The sequence below is a fragment of the Montipora capricornis genome, chromosome 7 (genome assembly GCF_036669925.1).
Source record: "Montipora capricornis isolate CH-2021 chromosome 7, ASM3666992v2, whole genome shotgun sequence".
NCBI classification, from domain to species: domain Eukaryota; kingdom Metazoa; phylum Cnidaria; class Anthozoa; order Scleractinia; family Acroporidae; genus Montipora; species Montipora capricornis.
Window position 1 is genome coordinate 44998493 of NC_090889.1, and position 22500 is coordinate 45020992.

The window sequence follows — 22500 nt, forward strand, 5'->3', positions numbered from 1 at the left end:
TCTTGGGGAACAGCGCGCGAGAAGTTTAAACTTACATTGAGGAAAGATGGGAAGTAATGTTTTCGCTTTGAGCGTTAGTCGTAGTTAAACGATGGTTAAATACCATGCAGTGTGCAAAAGTGGGAGTCAAAACAAGCCAAATCTCTCGTATTTTTGCTTTCCATCCGATCAGAAACTACGCAAAAAATGGGGAACATTTTGTCGAAGGGCGGACGAAAAGTTGAAGACGCTTGCAGATCCTCGGATATGTTCGCAACATTTCAGTAGAGAATACCGGGGACCGATGGTGACAGAGCTACCGGCGAAAAGGCAAAGGGCAGTCGTGCCTGAAGGTAAAATCGGTATAATGCATTCATCAGCAGAAACTGGAAGTACAGCAGAGAACACCGGTGTGATCAGCGACCACGATTACACGGACCGATTTGAAAACTTCGACGAGCAACACAGAAACGTGCTATGCCAGACGGAACTTCGCCAAAATGGAAAGGGGAATAAATCAGTCTTTTACTTTAACCCCAGCCTCCAGCCAAGAAGTTAAAGTTGGCGCTAATGCTCAAAGAAGAATTAAGAGAGCAAGTGGTTCAAGACGTGTTGAAAAGCAATAAATCTGTAAAATTTAACACAGGCATTGCGTCACTACCGTGTTTCATGCTTCTCGTCAATAGACCCTTCCGCGATTTTCCAAATTTAATGACGTCCAACCGGATGAGAATGGCGCTTACCATTTACAACACAGCATTCAATCCCGCATATTTTACTCGATCTTGTGAGAAAGGGCTTGGAAACGGAAGGATTCTCGCAAATGGTAAGAGCATTTCGCGAATTCCGTTCCGAACGGAAAAAGAGGACTACCTCTGGAGGTTGTACCCAATTTCCGAAAAGATTTTCCGGAAAATTGCCTTTCCATTTGACCTCAAACCGAAATTTCCGGATTTCTTGGCTAAATGGTAAGCACCAATATCTCCTTCCTCTACGCACTTTCTCACTCGACGCCATATTGCACCCTCGTGGTCTTGTCCACAACACTACGTCATCAGGCCACGTGACCGGACATTTTGGCCGCGCGATTCAAATACCAATTTTAAGAGAAAAATCGCACAACTTTCGTGCGTTGTAAAATCGCCATTTTTTTTAAAAATATGATTCAAACTTCGGAAAAGTGTCTTCACAATGTTGAACTTTCAAAATATTAAAAAACTGATTTCGCTTCAGATGCACTTTAAGAGACTTCCAAATTGCGCTAGTTTTGCTTGACTTTGGTGAACAGTTTGGAGAAGTATGCGGCTTTCGCTTGCTTTGGAGCCGACATAACCTCATTTCTAGCTGGCTTGTAAGTTTTGGCATTAAAATCAAACTGCCACCTTGAATAGGCTGTACCTGCGATTTAAAGCGAAAGGTGTTGGTGATCCTAGGCCGAGATGAACTTGTATTACTTCTTTCGATGGAGCGTGATCATTGCAAATAATGTTAACTAAGTGTTGCCAAGCCCTTAAAAAATCGACCTTGTCATCGAAGACTACACCGATGTGAAAAGGAATCGTTTCGACATCGGATCTGACTTTGTCCTCACCCAATCTCTTATGGTCTTTTATTTCTAAGGTTCTTCGGTGGAAGTCTTTTGAGCTTCAAGCGTAATGTTACATATATTAAGTCATGATTGGAGATGCGTAGAAGAAATACGCCCGTGGAATTAACAAGGTGTTTTGTTATGGTCACCAGAAGATTTGACAAAGAATGCGATGATAATAATATTCTTGTGGCCTTTCGTACGCTGTTTCACACCTTGGATACCTCTCCCCTTTCCATAACCAGGGCTGCGCACTTACTGATTCCAAACTCCACCCTTATGTCTTTGCTTAATACTCGAACAATCTTGATAAGGGTGTCCACTTGTTTGTCATCCTTTCCATGGAGGTTTAACATATAAGCTAGTCGTTCTCAATGAGAAGGGCAATGCTCGAGTAGGAGGAGACCTGATCAATGCAGGCAGCCCCAAAGAGGGAAAAGTTTGTAAGGCCAAACGCCTTGTAGTAGTCAGTGGTGATGGTAGCCATTGACATAACATGCGACTGCCTTCGTTCCAAACTCGACCGACAATGCGAAGAATCTGAAGCGACATGTTTCTCAAACCAGAGAACAACACAGTTTGAAAGCTCTGACAACTTTCAATAATATATCTAAGTCGATTTTTTAATGATACTTAACGTGAAAACAACAGGAAAATCCAGAGGAAAATCCGCCACAACTCAAAGAAACGAATATTATGTTTTTTTCTGCCATGTGATTAGCCGAGCATTCGTTCGGTGGCGCTCGGTGTCTGACGGCAATCTGATGACTGTAACTCGACGGTCCGAAGAAATACCGAGTGTTCCTCAGAACCCAATCTGCAAGGCATAGCATTTATAATCGGGCGAACTCAGGCATGCAATCTCGGGATTCTTAGCGCGATAGCCCCGAGATGCATTGCAAGATTAGTGTTGCTTTGGCTCGCTGCTCTCGCTCGACCAATGAATAACCCGCTTTAATTAAGCCTTCCTTAACACCACCGAGAACGGAATAAGGGTCAACACAATTAGCAGCGGTGACGGGCTGTCTCCCTGGAACATTCCTCTCCTACACTTACTGAGCCAAGGGTACTTCCTCCTGATGTCAATTCCACCAGCCATTGATTCATACTTTTTCCAACAACGACAGCATATTTTCAGCAGCGCCAAATATTCGTAAACATTTGATGATCCACAAAAGTGGGATCATAGCATTTGTCTTTTTGTTGTCCACCCAAGTCATCTCAGGACCTGTTTTTCTCCTTTTGCAGTTTCATTCACACCCATTCTTTTCATCATGCAATAAATTCTGTTCCTCCAGGTGTTCATAAAGTTCATCTCCAAGCGGCAGGCAAGTTATGGACCTAAAATTGTTGTTATATTCCCTTTCTCTCTATCTTTAATGACTAGTACTGTCCGATCTTTAGTAAGCCACTGTAGCATTTGATTAGTAGTGAGCCAGTCCTGAAGTGCACGGCAGTTCTCTCCATTCACGAAGTAAGATTCTTCAGCTAAACCTTAAAATCCATCTGGCCCAGGGGCTTTCCAGTTAACTATTTTTCTTTAGTTGCAATTGTTTGGTCACCCAGCAATTTTTAATCGCAATACTATTCCGTTTCGGCACTCCCGCAAACATCGTTCTTTGTTTCTCTGAGCCATTTCAACTTTGGTGTTCTGAGTCATGTGGTTATTACCTCAACTATAAATGTCGGGAATACGATGCTTGAGTTCGTAGACCAACCTAGCTTTGTTAGATGTATCGGTTTAGTCTTCAGATAAATTGAGGAATTTTTTTTCCAACCGCGGTCCCCACAGTGCTTGCATTTGGTGACAAAAATGGCTCCCAAAGAGACTTGTCTTACACTTATTCCACTAAAATCATTTTAGTTGTATGCGGCCATTAATTTAAGTGAGTGATACTTTCCCTTCCAAGTCAACGCAAATGAGACTTGGAACTCCACGAAGGGTCAAAGGGTATCGAAAGCCAGCCCTGCAAGATTCAAAACATTAGCCGTACACAGTCCCCTACCCGAACGGACTCAGTTCACATCAAAACACAGCTGTTATGTCCAACACAAAGCTACTTTGAAAGAAAATTTGAGCAGCAGTTGCTATAATATAGGAAAGAAAATCACCTATTCAGATAACGGTATAATCATGCAAAGCCATTTTGCTCCCTCCTTGGGTAGTAACCACTGTACTGTATGTAACTAAAAGTTATTTCTGTGCTGTGTTGTTCTTCATGGCTAGCTTGTCTAGGGTTAACATTTAAAAGTCATCAGCTAAGGAACCTCTTTAATGTGTTCAATTGCTGACCTTCATTATCAAATCATTTGACGCTAACTATTTACCATGATTTACTTTCCCCGTCCTTCAAGGAACACAGGTTTTTCTATTAAAACATACCCTTAATTTATAAGATTCAAACGATAGTAGATCTTTTTGTATAAAAAAAAAATTCTCTACTCAAAAGTAAAACTACGAACTACTGCTTGCGAAAGTTTTCTAGCATTTCGCTCCGAGGATAACTTTAATGGTCAATTTTCCTTCTCAACGTACCAAACTTTTCCAGTATCCTGCACTTTTCTTTCATTCTTCCGAGTTAATTAAACTTCACAATTTCAGCATTCTAAAAAAGATCCTCTTAGATTTTCCTGAGACTTGATCAAAAAACGGCAAGCCTTTTATCCGCGTAAGCAAGTGTAAGCCAAAGTTTAAGATAAAAATTAACAAGAGGTCTAGATTCTCCCGAGGTCTAGGGAGGTCTAGATTCTCCCGAATCGAGCCCATCTACGTTTTTGAAATAATTTTCCACTGAAATACGGTTAGTCGTTCAAATTTCAGAGCTCACGGGCAAGTATATGTTACTTGTTCAAGAATTCCAGTTTACGATCCTGTAATTCTGCGGATGGACGATGGACTCTAACCAGGTAATTAATGTAGTTAAGCGGTTACGTTTATGTCTTCGCATTTTGCATTTATCGAAAGCAAAAACCGACATAAAGTTTTTGTTTGTGTACTTGTCTTCTCATCCAAGATAAGCTTGGTCATGCCATGACCAATTTGTGGTTTGTAATTAACAGATCTACAGCACGGTGCAGTCTGCATGAACTGCGTCCTAGCATGACTTCCTTATCTTGAGAGTGACAACATCAACCATGACAAAATGGTTAGTGCTAAGAAGGTTTTAAAACATTTGTTGTTTTTCTTTTTGCTCTTTTTTAGTTATTTTCTTATTTTAATTAACCACGGTATTTAGGGTGGTATATTTGTAATGCCAAGTGTCCTTACAGACATTTGTTTAAAATCTCGGCAAAACACCTGACGTGAATTAATCTATCACTTGTCTCCGTAAGGAGAGATATCTAGTCAGACGCTCCTTTGCTTGTCGACTTAATTATAACGCAATTATTGACGAATCAGGACAATTATAAGGTTGCTCCTTGATCATTCACAACTTTTCCCGGTCTGCTTTTCAACATGACATTCCTCTACTGGATAAAATTGTGTGTAACACTTTCTCCGTCCAAAAAAAAAAAGGAATCTATTTCCCAGAGGAAATAAATGGATTTATGCTGGGTGTGACAGGCTTAGTTATTTCTTTTCCATGATGCAGTTGGGGCATTTCTGTCATTTGGGAATTTCTGTAGATCTTATCCACTGCAGAAACTAGGCGTAGGGCCTCTTTCACTAACTAATTCAAGACAGTTAAGATTATTTTCCCCTCCCCCCTCCCTATTCTTAGTTTCTTGTGGATGGCGGGTGTACCCTCACCTTTGCTGAGATCATATCTTCTATATTTGTGTTTTTCTTAGGTTGCCATGCTGATTTGAAATAAACGGTCTAGCCCAACAGGGCTTGGCCAAAATATCCCAAACATATGTGGTACTATTTGTGTCCCAGCAAACAGAGCTCGCACAAAAGCAACGCCTTGCCAACAATATAAGTCTTAGAAATGAAGCATGAAGCATAAAAATCCTGCATTGACTGCAGACTTTATGAATCATGGGATTTGTGCTGACAGTGCACGGAGATACTCTCAAGGACCCTGTGACTTATACAGGTTGACGAGTTCTGTTAATTTGGGCCCCCAATTTACGATTTTACTGACTAAATTACATGCAAAAATGAGCAGATCAGTTTTTTTTTTCTTAATGATGTTATGTTGATACTAACTTTGACTCCAACCATGTGGTTGTGAAACAAGAGCAACAGAAATTCAACATAATGGAGATAGATGAGGACTATTCATAACCGAAAAAATTCGTGTAAACCATAATTCCTTGATGCTGACGAACACAGGAGTAATGGCCAAATGAGTCTTTATTGGGGACTCTTCATTTGGATAATGCATACAACAAAGTACTAGCCATTGTTTGTGTATTTTTGTATTGTGGTAGGATACAACCTCGTTCCCAGGGTCTCTCTTCTCTACCTCTATTGTCGTTAAGAAAAAGACCCTGGTTCACGTGGCACTCGTCGACAAACATTTTCTCACTGGACCGGGGTAGAGTTTTCTTTTTATTTTGATACCGCAACAAGGCATCTTTTAAATAAGCAATCTTTATCTTACAATGTAAGTATCAAAAAGGTCAAAAGAGCTGATGTTGTATTCCCACAGGAGATGAATTCCCACAAAAGTGGTCAACCTAAAAGCAAGAGCTTTTGTGACAGACAAGACAACTTCAATGTCGACCGGCAATTGATGTTGAGAGGCGCGGTGGCCTCATGGTTAGTGCGCTCGACTCCGGATCGAGTGGTCCGGGTTCGGGGCCTGGCAGGGGACATTGTGTTGTGTTCTTGGGCAAGACACTTTACTCTCACGGTGCCTCTCTCCACCCAAGTGTATAAATGGGTACCGGCGTAATGCTGGGGGTAACCCTGCGATGGACTAGCATCCCATCCAGGGGGGAGTATAAATACTCCTAGTCGCTTCATGCTACTGAAACCGGAGATAAGCGCCGGCCTGATGAGCCTTCTGGCTCGTAAGCAGAGACTTTACCTTTTAATTGATGTTCACAAGAATTGATTTCCTTAGTAGCTAAAGTTGCTTCTCCAGAATATACTCTAACATAAAAGAATACACCAAACACTACGTTTGCTTGATAAAATGTATCTTCTATTCTACCGGGGCTAAAAATATACACGCTATTAAAGCGCTGTGCTCGTGCAGTGGCAAAAATATATATCTTAACGACATCGACAATTTACACGAAGTTGCTGAAATATAAATATCGTAAGTCAAAACTGTCTACTCACTGTACAAGATTGCGACTTTAGGAATCACGTTGTTTAACATTCGAAAGACAAACGAAAATCAAAGACCAAAAGAAAATACCTGCACATGTTAATGAAGTATGATTTGATGATTTGAGGTCGATACGTGACATAAGAACTTAAATAACATCACACCGGCTGATCGCTGAACATGTTTGTTTCCCAGGGATAAACGTTTCGCCTGTTTTCTTGCACGACAAAATCTTCTTTTCTTTAAAATTGTCGCAAACTATTAGCATTCTTCGTTGATCCGGACCTTCACACGGGTGAAATCTTGAATGACGCGAGTGTATTTTCTGTGCCGTCCGATCGATTTTAACCACAACCTTTTGCCTTTCACGTCTAATTCCATATGTGTAGTACATAAACTACTGCGGTCAAAGGTTTTGTCGATGGTCATCTGGCTACAAAATCAATTGCAATGTCGACAAAGGCTACTGCCACCCATCCCCTGACACACATTTGGTGAACCTCCCAGATTCTGGAAGACACATGACGAATGTGAACCAGGGTCTTTTCTCGGCGACAATGGAGGTAGAGAAGAGAGACCCTGAGAACGAAGTTGGGTATGATATTGTTCCCGGGTAGGATATTTTTTGCTCCCCTTGTTTCGCATTATTTGCAGTGTGTCTTCTAAAGTAATAGCCTAATTACTGTAATATTACCTTTCCAAAACACTTCCTGCTCCTCATCTGAAAAAAAATGAAAATAGAAAAAACAACTTACATTCAAGTACTTTTAACCATACTTTTCTATTTTCCCTTGACCAAGGTTAACGCTCAAAACACAGCTATAAAACCACTTTCAGGCATTCACATCGCCAGCCTTCAGTATCAACTCAGCCGTACCATGAAATAGAGAAGTGATCCTCGCACTTAGCTGAACAATTTAAGCAATTGTCTCTTTTAGACACCTGAAAATTTCAGGTGGCTCCAACGGGATTCAAACCCATGACCTCTGCGATGCTGGTGCAATACTCAAATAACTAAGCTATGAAGCCACACAGTTGGGAGCGGGTCAATTTATCCGGATCAATTGTTCCAGTAAAGAACTCGATAAACGAAAGAAATGCATATTTCGTCAAGAGAAGTGCAAGGATCACTTCTCCATTTCGTCTATAAACCGCACTTCAAAATACATTACCTGATTTTTTAGCTTCCATATTTTGTCTTACTATAGAAATAAAAAATATATGTATGTTACTGATCACTCTTGATTGATCTTATTTAGCTAATATTTCATCAAGGAATTTTGAAAAGAACTGAAAGAGGGGTTGGCTTATTGGTGGCGTAAAATATGTTTCCAAAAAATACAGACAAACTGTGATCGATTTTTAACACTTTGCAGATCAGTTTTCTACTTTCTCGTCTCTAAAGACTTTCCTGGAAAGTCACGATAAATCAATACAACAATAGCCTTACTCAATATTTGAGAGAAAAAAACGTTGGAGGGAAATTTAACAAATCGAAAGTGGTTCAGCGTTGTCTGTACTCTTATGGACAACGATATTCGTCATCACAGTGGGTAAAAAAATGTTGCGGACTCACGAGGAGCAGCTGAGTGAGTCCACAACAAATTTTGACCACTGTGATGACGAATTTCGTTGTCGACAAGAGTACAGACAACGCTGAACCACTTTCGATTTGTTTTTAACCACAATATTCAACGCCAAAGAAAGTTTTTAGTTCAGATCGTGACCAAAATAATGACACAAAGAAAGAGCAAGCGATGTCTATTACTTTCTCGCAATATGATTGGTTTATTCCCAAAATGGGCGTTCCTGATTGGCTTTTGCATTGCGTGACAAATTGACGCGAGCTTGATGCGTACAGCGTTGTCTAGACTCCAATCGACAACGACAAATTAGCCAATCAGATGGCGAGATTACAAGCAATTGTGGTAAAAAATGAAATGGAATGCAAGAAACTGTATTTGGAGCTCATCTTTCATCTACCACACCAACATATTAGCCGCTTTCACAAAGAGACAAAAAACTCGTCTGAGACGTAAGATTCGTCTTCGATCGAAAACCCGTCTCTTTTCCCAACCAACCCTTCCACGGTAAAACGCGCGAAAGTTCTAACATCTTTAGAAAAAAGAGATCGACTATGGGCCTATACTTTGGATGCTATCACGCGGCTCTCAAGAAGTCCAGTTCTTTCACGATATTGTGAGCGACAGACCGTCCAATCACTCATCCAAATGTGAACTTAAAGCCCCACATTCAGCCGACAGGCACTGCGTGCCGCGAAACAATTTTCATATATGAAAATGCCACCAAAGCTGAAATTCATCCAATCAGATTGCTAGGATAAGCAATGCGAATTTCCATAACAAAAACAAACGGTCGAACAGCCTGTCTGTTGAAGGGCGGCCTTTAAATTCTGACATCTGACGAGGAACCCGTAAGACCAATTTTCCGCCTCAGGCGAGATTTTTGTTCATAATCTGAGTGCCTGAAGAATACTTGACCTTTAAAGTACTCCGCCTTATAAATTTGTTTTTCTTTTAAAAAAAATTATCACAAAATGTAGCAATTACATTGTCACAGCATTATCTCAGTCAAGAGATTATGATCTCTTGTCTCAGTATAACAAACTGGATGTGTCACTATTGACATCAAAAAGAACCGCAATCAGTGTTGGCGCTTAGAAAAATATTTTTTTCTCATCAGAAACCCAAACTGATGTAATTCTGACCAAGACAGTGATGGCTACACAAGGCACTTTCGCCGTAGTCGATCGGAGCGAGATTCACCAGGGATGTCCATTTCTAGCTTCGACATTCAGTGAAGTTCTGCACTCACACCAGTCAAATGCATTGTTCGATTTTAGCTGTTACCAGTTCCCATAACAAGCCTCCAAGGGCAAGACAACTTTATCCCTTAAGGTCTGGGACTGAAAACTGGTCTGGTTTGCTTTTATTCCGAAACCCTGAATTGTTATCTTTATCATATTGAAAACAACGACTTCGTGGACAATAACAAGTCCCGTGGATCGCGTCATGTTTCTTTTTATGAGTTTGGAGGCTAGAATGAACCACCAATTCAGACTGACTTTGCCAGTTATCGAATGTTTGCTGCATGAATGTGAAAACACGCGACGACTCACCTCTCTCTTTCTGGTAGGGTAGGCCGCCCCATAGTAAATGGGGCACTCAAAATAATTTTTGTCATTCAAATGATCCACAAATGCCCATATAATCTATTTTCAGGCAGACCAGAGTTTGATACAATCCAGTCTTATTGAGTATCAACTCCAACACGAAAAACGGATGGTAAATTGATTAAGTTGCTACCATGTTTCTTTTTCTCTTTTTCCTTCCCTTTTTTTTTTTTGTTGTCGTTGTTGTTGTTTTGTTTTGTTTTTTTGTTTTTTTCAATCATTTACAATTTACACGAAGTTGCTGAAATATAAATATCGTACGGTAAGTCAAAACTGTCTACTCGCTGTACAAATCAGGATGCTGACAAATCAGGATGCTGACAAACACAGGAGTAAGGGCCAAATGAGTCTTTATTGGGGACTCTTCATTTGGTTAATGCATACAACAAAGTACTAGCCATTGTTTGTAAACTTTTGTGATGTGGTAGGATACAACCTCGTTCCCAGGGTCTCTCTTCTCTACCTCCACTGACGTTAAGAAAAAGACCCTGGTTCACGCTGGTCACGTGGCACTCGTCGACAAACATTTTCTCACTGGGCCAGGGTAGAGTTTTCGTTATATTTTGATATCGTTTGACAAGGCATTTTTTAAATTAGCAATCTTTATCTTACAATGTATACGTAAGTATCAAAAAGGTCAAAAGAGCTGATGTTATATTCCCACAGAAGGTGAATTCCCTCAAAAGCGGTCAACCTAAAAGCAAGAACTTTTGTGACTGACAAAACAACTTCAATTTCGAGCTGCAATTGACGTTCACAAAAATTGATTTCGTTGGTAGCTAAAGTTGCTTCTCCAGAAGATACACTAACATAAAAGAATACACCAAACACTACGTTTGCTTGATAAACTACATCTTCTATTCTACCGGGGCTAAAAATATACACGCTATTAAAGCGCTCTGCACGTGCAGCGGCAAAAATAGATATCTTAACGACATCGACAATTTACACGAAGTTGCTGAAATATAAATATCGTATGTCAAAACTGTCCACTCGCTGTACAAGATTGCGACTTTAGGAATCACGTTGTTTAACATTCGAAAGATAGCTAAATGAATACAACGCGGATAGCGTTACTCAATATTTAAGAAAAAAACGTTGGAGGCAAATTTAACAAATCGAAAGTGGTTCAGCGATATTCGTCATCACAGTGGTCAAAATGTTGTGGACTCACGAGGAGCAGCCGAGTGAGTCCACAACCAATTCGTTGTCGGTAAGAGTAGAGACAACGCTGAACCACTTTCGATTTGTTTTTTACCACAATATTCAACGTCAAAGAAAGTTTTTAGTTCAGATCGTGACCAAAATCATGACACAAAGAAAGAGCAAGCGTTGTCTATTACTTTCTCGCAATATGATTGGTTTATTTCCCAAAATGGGCGTTCCTGATTGTCTATTACATTGCGTGACAAATTGACGCGAGCATGACGCGTACAGCGTTGTCTAGACTACAATCGACAACGGCAAATTTGCCAATCAGATGGCGAGATTACACGCAATTGTGGTAAAAAATGAAATGGAATACAAGAAATTGCATTTTGTAGTTCATCTTTCCTCTACTACACCAACATATTAGCCGCTTTCACAAAGAGACAAAAAACTCGTTTGAGACGTAAGATTCTTCTTCTTCGACGGAAAAGCCGTCTCTTTTCCCAACCAACCCTTCCACGGTAAAACACGCACAAGTTCTAACATCTTTACAAAAAAAAGAGATCGACTATGGGCCTATACTTTGGATGCTATCACGTGGCTCTCAAGAAGTCCAGTTCTTCCACGATATTGTGAGCGACAGACCGTCCAATCACTCATCCAAATGTGAACTTAAAGGCCCACATTCAACCGACGGGCACTGCGTGCCGCGAAACAATTTTCATATATGAAAATGCAGCCAAATCTGAAATTCATCCAATCAGATTGCTAGGATAAGCAATGCGAATTTCCATAACAAAAACAAACGATCGAACAGCCTGTCTGTTGAAGGGGGGCCTTTAAATTCTGACATCTGACGAGGAACCCGTAAGACCAATTTTCCGCCTCAGACGAGATTTTTGTCCATAATCTGAGTGCCTGAAGAATACTTGACCTTTAAAGTACTCCGCCTTATAAATTCGTTTTTGTTTTAAAAAAATTATCACAAAATGTAGCAATTATATTGTCAAAGCATTATCTCAGTATAACAAACTGGATGTGTCACCATTGACATCAAAAAGAGCCGCAATCAGTGTTGGCGCTTAGAAAAATATTCTGTCTCATCAGAAACCCAAACTGATGTAATTTTGACCAAGACAGTGATCGCTACACAAGGCACTTTCGCCGTAGTCGATCGGAGCGAGATTCATCAGGGATGTCCATTTTTAGCTTCGGCATGCAGTGAAGTTCTGCACTCTCACCAGTCAAATGCATTGTTCGATTTTAGCTGTTACCAGTTCTCATAACAAGCCTCCAAGGGCAAGACAACTCTAACCCTTAAGGCCTGGGACTGATAACTTCAATTGTCACGTTCTCTCTTTTAAAAACTGGTCTGGTTTGCTTTTGTTCCGAAACCCTGAATTGTTATCTTTATCATATTGAAAACAACCACTTAGTGGACAATAACGCGTCGCGTCTTGTTTCCTTTTATGAGTTTGGGGGCTAGAATGAATCCCCAATTCAGACTAACTTTGCCAGTTATCGAATGTTTGCTGCAGGGATGTGAAAACACGCGACGACTCACCTCTCTCTTTCTTGTAGGGTAGGCCGCCCCATAGTAAATGAGGCACTCAAAATAATTTTTGTCATTCAAATGATCTACAAATGCTCATATAATCTATTTTCAAGCAGACCAGAGTTTGATACAATCCAGTGTTATTGAGTATCAACTCCAACACGAAAAACGGATGGTAAATTGATTAAGTGGCTCCCATGTTCCTTTCTCTCTTTTTCCTTTTCTTTCTTTTTGTCGTTTTTGGTGGTGTTGTTGTTGTTTTTTTTTTTTTTTTTTTTTTTTTTCAATCATTTCCAAATCGAAGCGGTATTCTACGTACTTTGCATTTGTGCGCGTTGGTTGCTCGGCTGCTGTTTTCTTCGCTGTTTTTTCAAAGGTAAGTGAAGTTGTGTTGATTTTTTCGAAGTATCACTTGCAAATATGACTAAAGCTACTTATCACAACATCAGAAAGCTATGTAGAGGTACGTTTTGTAGGAAACGGACACTACAATTCGCACCCGCTTGGCAATTCGTGTCAGCAACGATGCCGAGTTGTGATTTGTGAACTCAGCTGCTTTACACAGGAGATTAAAGATCTCTCTGCATACTGCCTAAAAGCGCCCCTCAAGTCCACTTTCCCTGAATATTTCTGGGCAATGAGTACAATAAAAAAAAGTATTATTTTACGACACATCGAAAGCACTTTACAAATCCATGATTACTACTAGTAAGTCTTGTATTTTGGTAAGATATTGTTCCCGGTTTTTACTATCTTTGTTTCGTGCCATTTGTGTCTTCTAAAGTAAACTCCAGTTACTGAGGTATTACCTTCATATGACGATCCCGACTCTTTAACTGAAAAAAAAAATGAAATAGGAAAATAAATTTAAATTTAACTAATTTCAACTCATATTTTTCTAATTTGCCTTAAGCAGGGTTAACGCTCAAAACACCGGCTATGAAACCACTTCTAGGCATTCATATTGCCAGCCTTCAGTATCAACTCACTTGGGAACTCATCATTTCGATACAGAATACAACAAAAGTACTAGTCGTTGTTTGTAAGTCTTGTATTTTGGTAAGATCTTGTTCTCGGATTTTGCTCTCTTTGTTTTGCGCAATTTCTGTCTTCTAAATTAAACTCCACTGTTACTGAGATATTACCTTTAGATGGCGATCCTGACTCTTTAACTGAAAAAAATGAAATAGTGTAAAAAAACATGGATAATGGAACCAAAAGGTCGACACAGCAGACAGCAAATCGTTATCTTTAAGAAAGTTACGACATTTTTTTTAATTTGAAGACATGTTTCGATGTTAAAAACACCATCGTCAGTTACAGAATATTTGAAAAACCGTTAGGACTGTATAAAAACTAGGCGAAACATGCAAGGATGCTATGCATATAATACAAATTCGGAAAAGCCAAAGTTAAACCAACAAGTTCATCACGTCAACCTGACACTTACGCTTTAGGCTCTACATTCTTTCTAAAACTCTGTAACTCACCTTAATATGTATTTCTTGTCACTTAATCATATTTAATTATGCATGTTTCGCCTAGTTGTTATATAGTCGTAACGGTTTTTCAAATATTCTGTAACTGACGATGATGTTTGTAACATCGAAACATGACTTCGAAATTAAAAAAATGCCGTAACTTTACTAAAGATAACCAAAATAAACATACATTTAACTACTTTCAACTCATATTTTTCTAATTTGCCTAAACCAGAGTTAACGCTCAAAACAACGGCTACAAAACCAGTTTTGGCCATTTACATGGCCAGCCTTCAGTATCAACTCATTTGGTACCAATTATACATCTGTCACTCCTAATCAGTAATCAGTAAAACTGTTTAAAAAGGCGGGATTTAAAAGAATACATGAAAATCTTTCTTTATTGCTTCATTCCTGGTCTTAAAAAATGATCCATAGCTTGCAGAGAGTGAAACGAAGGTCAAAAACTCCTACCCATCGTACCCTAAACAACCCCGACCCCCACTCCAGTCCTCTTTTTTCATTATGGATCTTGCAAGGAGTTTCCACAGCTTGCGAGCCACTAGAAGACGGCTTCGTGTCTTATGACATTTCTACATTTCACCTACATGTATGCAGCAACAAATTTGAAAAAAAAAAAAAGATTTTCAATTTCACCAGTAGACTAGTCCCATTCGTACTGGGAAAAAAAGAGTAAAACGAGTGCTTCATAAATGGCGTAAAACTGCTCAAATAGTTTCAAATTTAAAAAAAGTAGCAAAATTTAATTAGAAATGGAAAATATTTTGAAAGTTTTTAAAATTTTTAAAGGTATGAATATTTTTTAACAAAGAATTGGCCTTCCATTGTTTCTAAATGCTCAGAGAAGTGAGACATGTTTCTCGAGCAAAAGATATCTTAGAGATCTATGGCTTAAAAACTAACATGGTTTTAAATTCTTTTAATTCAAACGCAACATCAACTCAAGCTCATTTCAACGATTTAACTTTTCATGTCTTCGATATTTCAATTTTACAATCACAAAGGAACCTCGGTTTGCTGAAAACTGATCTTCAAAACAAAATACGAAAATTTGCTTGGCTGTTTCCCAAACTGTAAAAACGTGCTAACATTTTTCTAAAAGCACTCAGAATCCTAAAAGTGCTCAGTGCAATCAAGACAGACCTAGTTAGGCCTATTCGCCTTACTCGCCTGGCAGCCATATTGGCTATAGACAACAGATTTCTTATCCCGAGCCTCGAGTTGAAATGTTTGGGAACAAGTTTCGGTCGGGCAAAACAAAAGTTTTTAATCTCTCGGGACTCAACATGGCCGCAGAGTGATTAAGGCCTATTCGGATATGTCCAAAAATGTCCCTAATTAGATGCACGCGGATTTCAAGAAGCGACACGAAGCCTCCACTTGCTCTTCTCCCCACTTTCACATCACTTGTGCCTCGGAATACAGACAATTAATGTCACAAAGTGTCCCACAAATGCTAGTCCTCAAGTAAGAATACAAAGCTGCATTTACCCTCAGCTAAAAATAACCCTTGCCTTTACCTTTTATTAATGAAAGTAAAAGGCAATGATGAAAACCGACCGAGCTAGATCTTTCTATGCACCACTAGCTGAAGAGTGTGGAAGGGATGGGAAAGAATATGGATTACTGCAGCTGCAGGTCTATTAAAATAAAACACAGGTGACATTCCACAGATAAGTGTACATGTCACCGTGCTGCAGACAAATAAACAACACCAAAAGTGTCTGCTAGCGCTAATCACTCAACAAAAATGTTGTTTCAGGTCTCGGGGAAACTTTTGGCTTAGTTGTTGATTATTGGGGCAGCGACCTCTAGTCTTGACCAGTGGAATGTGACCTGTATAGAATTTTTTAAGTGTAAAAACATTAAATACTCTTGTCAAAAGGGCGAGCCCACATTCTATGTCACTACAAAAATGTACAAACAAATATTAAGTGTTCATGGTTCGAGTGTCTTTACTGTAAAGTACTCCTCCTTATAAATTCGTTTTTCTTTTAAAAAAATTAACACGGCAATCAGTATAACAAACTGGATGTGTCACCATTGACATCAAAAAGGGCCGCAATCAGTATTGGCGCTTGGAAAAATATTATTTCTCATCAGAAACCCAAACTGATGTAATTCTGACCAAGAGAGTGATCGCTACACAAACACTTTCGTCGTAGTCGATCGGAGCGAGATTCCTCAGGGATGTTTATTTCTAGCTTCAGTGAAATTCTGCATTCACACCAGTCTAATGCTGTTACCAGTTCCCATAACAAGCCTCCAAGGGCAAAACAACTCTAACCTTTAAGGCCTGGGACTGATAACCTCAATTGCCACGTTCTGTCTTCTGAAAACTGGTCTGGTTTGCTTTTGTTCCGAAACCTTGAATTATTATCTTTATCTTAAGACTTAGTGGACAGTACACAAGCCCCGTGGGTCGCGTCTTGTTTCTTTTTATGAGTTTGGGGGCTAAAATGAATCCCCAATTCAGACTAACTTTGCCAGTTATCGAATGTTTGCTATATGGATGTGAAAACATACGACTCACCTCTCTCTTTCTGGTAGGGTAGGCCGCCTCATAGTAAATGGGGCACTCAATAATTTTAATCATTCAAATGATCCACAAATGCTCATATAGTCTATTTTCAGGGACGCCAGAGTTTGATAGAACCCAGTCTTATTGAATATCAAATCCAACACGAAAAACGGATGGTAAATTGATTGAGTGGCTCCCATGTTTCTTTCTCTCTTTTTTCTTTGTCTTTCTTTCTTTTTGTTGTTGTTGTTTTGGTTTTTTTTTTTTTTTTTTTTTTTTCAATCATGGTTCCTCTCTTTTCCAGTACTCGTAAACGCAGATAACGCAAAAAGAAAATAGACCTCTACTAGCAGGGAAAGCAGTTGCAAGAACTGTCGGAAAACATTCACATTTTTCCTAGCCTTTTTTTCGTAACCCTTACATCGATATAAACTTTGCCATGCTTTCTTAATACATTGGTTTGTGCAAGCGCACTGCATCCAGCGATTACATGTGCTATACTTTCTGGGCATTCGTGGCACATTCGGCACATTCCATCGCTTGTGGTGTCTGTTCGTGTCTTGTTTTGGTTGTACAACTTTGTTGGTGCTAGTTGTTGGTACCGTTCAAATAGCCCTGCTATGGTATTTGTGGGGGCTAGTTGCCATCTGCGTAAGCAGCTAAAGCAATCCACGAGATCTGTATCTATCCACCGGGTCTGTATTAACTTTCCTTGCCACTTTTGGTCTTTGATTGTATCCATCCGCTTGGCATTCATACTGTTTTGCATTACTTTTCCGACCTTCTCACTTGAGACGTCTTCATTAGATTCAGTAGTAGTTACTACTGCACCAGGGAAGAGACTCAGCTCCAGACCCCTCTCTTCTGCATATTTCTTTGCATCTTTTACAATACTACGTCGGCTATTTCTTTCGCACTTCTCATCAAATTGTCGTACAAGTTCCATTGTGCTGTCCCGGTTGGTATACAGCTTAATGGCAGTTTTCACTTTGGTCATCTTGTACTGGGTCTCTACTGACTTGAGCCCTCTTCCGCCCATCTTCCTCGGTAGCTAATAAAGATCAATTGATGTTGCTGGATGACTTCCACCGTTGTCTTTGATGATTTTTCGGCTCTCTCTGTCGATCTGTTTCAGCACATTTATCTGGCATGTCTGCGTCCACATGGGGTATGAGAGGGCAGGTAAGGCATATTGGTTGGTTGCTGTTACTGTGTGGAAATCTGACAAAGGGCTCGACTAGTTGACTGATAATCTCTGTTGGTAAATCTCAGATGTTGTTTCTAATACTTTGCTGTCTTCTTGCTGTGTGTTTTCTAAGATGCCTAGAAACCTGTAGTTCTCTCCGTCCTTCAGATTTTGTTATGCTCTGTCGGTGTTACGAAAAATAGCATTGTGTGACAAGCGTTACTTTCTAGAGGCTTCGCAAGAGTTCGTAGTTTGTTTATTTTTAGTTTCGTGCGCATGCGTTTCTAAATCGGTGTGTTTTGTAATCTTTCTATAATTAGATTGATTACTAATTTAGAAAGTTCTAGAAGCTTATTGTGAGAGTATATAAGTAGACGAGTCCAAGCGGAGTGTTTTTTAACTAGTTTTTCACAAGCAAAGAGAGTTGGTGTTAGGCGTATTTAGTCAAGTGTGACAGAAGCTGTGTTTATTCAAGTTGGCGGAGGCCGTGTCAGTTTATTGAGTACGTGTTGTTCAGCGTTTTACTTCGTGGAAACTACGTTCATTCTGGAATAAATCTTCTTGTTCTTGTTCCGACAACCCTGCGTTCAGTTTAGTTTGTAAACTATCTTTCCTCAAAACATTCGAACTCGTAACATTGGGGGCCTGTCCGGGAGAGGAATTCATTTGTTTGCTGACTACAGAAACCAGGAAAGGACAATTCAAGAAGGAGTTACAGAAAAAGTAAGAAGAACTGTACGAGAGAGTATATTGTGTTTTTGCTGTGAAATACCGCTCTGGAAATGGATAAGTTTATACAGATTGGAGAAAAGTTCGGATTGGAGGGAGAAAAGCTGCTCGAGTTTGTAGAGAAGCAACAAAAATTAGAACAAGAAAGAAGAAGGGAAGAGGAAGAAAAAGAAGAAAAACGCAGACAATTGGAAGAGGAAAGAGAAGAAAAGCGTAGAAAGTTTGAAGAAGAACAAAGAAAGGAACAGGAAGAAAGAGAAGAAAAAAGGAGGCAATTAGAAGAAGAAAAGGAAGAGAGACGTCGAATGCTTGAGGAGGATAAAAGAAAGGAAGAGGAAGAGAAGGAGGAAAGGCGCAGAAGAGAAGACGAAGAGAGAGAAACTAGGCGACAAGAACGCGAACTAAGAAAATTGGAGATGGAAGCCGAGCTGTTGAAACAGAAAGAGATTATTGAAGTGGCAAAAAGAGAACACGAGTTGGAGATTGCGCGTTTGGCTGTGGAGAATGCTGACGGGCGTCCTGAAGTGAGAGAGGATAGGGCCAAGGCACCCAAGCTTCCCTCATTTGTCGATGGCAAGGACGACTTGGATGCTTATTTACAAAGATTTGAGAGATTTTCCTCGACAGCTAAATGGGAGAAGACAGGATGGGCTTCGAAACTTAGTGCTCTTTTGTCTAGACGTGCGTTAGAGGTTTATTCGCAGTTATCTGACTGAGCAGCCCAAGATTATGACCGAGTAAAGCTAGCATTGATGAAGAGATATGACCTTACGGAGGATGGATATCGACGTAAATTTAGAGCATCAAAGCCGGAAGTTGATGAGAGCCCAGAACAGTTTATAGAGCGACTGGAGAGATACTTGTTGCGGTGGTTGGAACTGTCGCACACTGCACGTTCTTTTGAAGGCCTAAAAGATCTAATTGTAGAAGAACAGTTCATTAACTCTTTTCCAAAGAGTTAGCAATTCACCTTCGTGAAAGAGCCCAGGAAACGCTTGAGCAGATAGCGAAAATCGCCGATCAATACTTAGAAGTACATGGAAAGCATTTTTTTAGCTCTGCGACCAAGAAGTCGGTAGTACAGTCCAAGGCGGAAGAAACAAAGAACGTACAGAGTGATACAACAGCCCTCCAGTGTTACAAGTGTAATGCCCGCGGACACAAAGCAATTTATTGCCCAGCTCTAGCGAGAAAGTGCTTCCTATGTGGCAAGCAAGGTCATGAAGCGAGGAACTGTCGATCAGGTGGATGGAAGTCAGGAGGCCAAGGTAAAGATGGTAACCCTGTGCAACGTGGTCGAGTTAGTGCTGGCTGTTTGGTTAAGTCACTAGATCTTAACGCTACCCCAGAGGAAGTTAAGTCGTGTATTCAAAATGATCAGCTTCTGTTAGCCTTTGGCAAGAAAGTTCCGTTGCTAAGTAATGCCTGTGTTGAACCCTTAACTGGAGTAAGAAGTAAGATGCCAGTTGTAAAAGGCAGAGTTGGAGAGAAGACTGTTGAAGTTTTAAGAGATACCGGTTGCAGTGGAGTTGTAGTCAAGAAGGACCTTGTCAGCGAGGATCAGTTCACCGGAGATTTTAACGTCATGTTGCTTATTGACAACACAGCGAGGAAGGTTCCTATAGCAAGAATTTATGTTGATACGCCTTATCTTAAGGGTCATGTAGAAGCGCAATGCCTTTCAGATCCTATCTACGACCTAATTATTAGTAATGTACGTGATGCCAGGGATGCACAGAATCCAGATCCCAGTTGGCAAGAGGCTTGTGCAGTAACTACCCGAAGTCAAGCTAAGAAAAAGGATGAACGCACGACTTTGAAGGTGCCTAGTACCCGTGAAAACCCTATTGTGGGTAGAGAGAAGCTCAAGCAGATGCAGCGTGAAGATGAGAGTCTGCGGAAGTACTGGAAACGAGACGGTGTGTTAGTGAAGGGTCAGGCGGAGATTTCCTTTGAAGAAAAATCTGGAGTACTGTACCGCCTGTACAAACATCCTTACGTGAATGGTGGTAAACCGCTTAAACAAGTTATGGTACCTGAGAAGTTGAGACGCCCCATAATGGAGGTAGCTCACGGATCGATCATGGGTGGTCACATGGGCATCAAGAAAACAACAGACAAGATCCAGAGTGCTTTTTATTGGCCTGGGATTCAAGGTGACGTAACCCGATTTTACAAGTTTTGTGACGTGTGTCAGAAAACCGTAAGTAAAGGATCAGTACCAAAGGTACCATTAGAGAAGATGCCACTGATTGATAAACCCTTTAAGAGTGTAGCAATAGATCTTGTTGGTCCTATCAGTCCCCCGAGTGAAGAAGGACACAGATATATATTCACACTGGTAGATTTTTCGACTCGCTACCCAGAGGCTGTGCCACTAAAGAACATTGACACAGAGACTGTAGCAGAGGCATTGGTAGATATTTTCAGCCGTCTAGGAGTACCAGAAGAAATCCTGAGTGATCTGGGTACGCAGTTTGTTTCTGACTGTATGAGAGAAGTCACCCGACTACTAAGCATTAAACAGCTGACAACAACACCATATCACCCAATGTGTAATAGTTTGACAGAGAAGTTCAACGGGACGATGAAGTCTATGCTGAAGAGACTATGTAGTGAGCAGCCAAAACAGTGGCATCGCTACATAAACCCGCTGTTGTTTGCTTATCGTCCACTGGTTTTTCACCGTTTGAGCTGTTATATGGAAGAGCTGTTAGAGGACCAATGGCTATACTCAAACAGCTGTGGACGAAAGAAGTTGACGAGCCTGAGGTAAAGAACAGTTGCCAGTATGTTTTTGAATTACGAGAGAAGTTAGAAGATACCCTTAAACTCGCCCATAGTGAACTGGAGAAAGCCCAGCAGAAAGGAAAGCACTATTACGACCGCAAGTCTAAAGTTAGGAAGTTCCAGTCAGGTGAGAAAGTGGTTATATTGCCACCTACCGACCATAACAAGCTACTTATGCAGTGGAAGGGTCCCTTTGAAGTTAGCTCTGTGGTAGGTCTCAATGACTACAAAGTGAAAGTAAAAGGCAAGGAGAACGTTTACCACGCTAACCTTCTTAAAAAGTACTTTGAGCGAGAGGAGACTACAGCCGAAGGAGCAGTAGCTGGTGGAATAGGCGCTTCGTGTGTAGACGATGCTGTCTACTGTGCGGCTAAAGCTGATGAAGCAGAGGGAGAAAACGTTGATTTCTTAGAGCTTGGTGGATATGTAGCCAAGGAATCAATCGAAGATGTTAAAACCAGACCAAATCTGACGGATGACCAACGGAATGAATTCATGGATTTGGCTAAACAGTTCACGGATTTGTTTACTGAAGCACCAGGTGCTACAGATCTCGTTCAGCATCATATTAAACTCATTTCAGACGAGCCGGTTAGATCAAGACCTTACCCAGTACCTTACAGCATCAGAGAGTCGCTGAGAAGAGATATTGCCGACATGATCAAAATGGGAGTTATCAGAGAGTCCAGTTCTTCGTATGCATCACCTGTGGTAGTAGTGAAGAAAAAAGACAACACAAACCGTGTGTGCGTTGATTATCGGAAATTAAATAAACTAACCGTATTTGATCCCGAGCCTATGCCAACCGCTGAACATTGGTTTCAATAGCTTAGTGGAGACAAGTTGTACTCAAAAATTGACCTTAGCAAGGGATATTGGCAGATAACAATACTAGAGGAGGACATACAGAAAACGGCGTTCGTAACACCTGACGGGTCGTACGAGTTCTTGAAGATGCCGTTTGGAATGATCATCTCGGCAGCAACACTAAAGCGCGCAATGAAGAAGTTGCTAAAAGATCTAGCCAATGTTGATTTCTACTGGGATGATATATTGGTTCACACCCGTACGTGGGAAGAACAT

The 22500-nt window shown here is 40.4% G+C and overlaps 1 pseudogene; it reads right to left on the reverse strand.

Moving 5' to 3' along the window:
• The window catches only part of LOC138057281 (uncharacterized), a 113497-nt pseudogene that overhangs the window by 47133 nt on the left and 43864 nt on the right, over positions 1-22500 (reverse strand).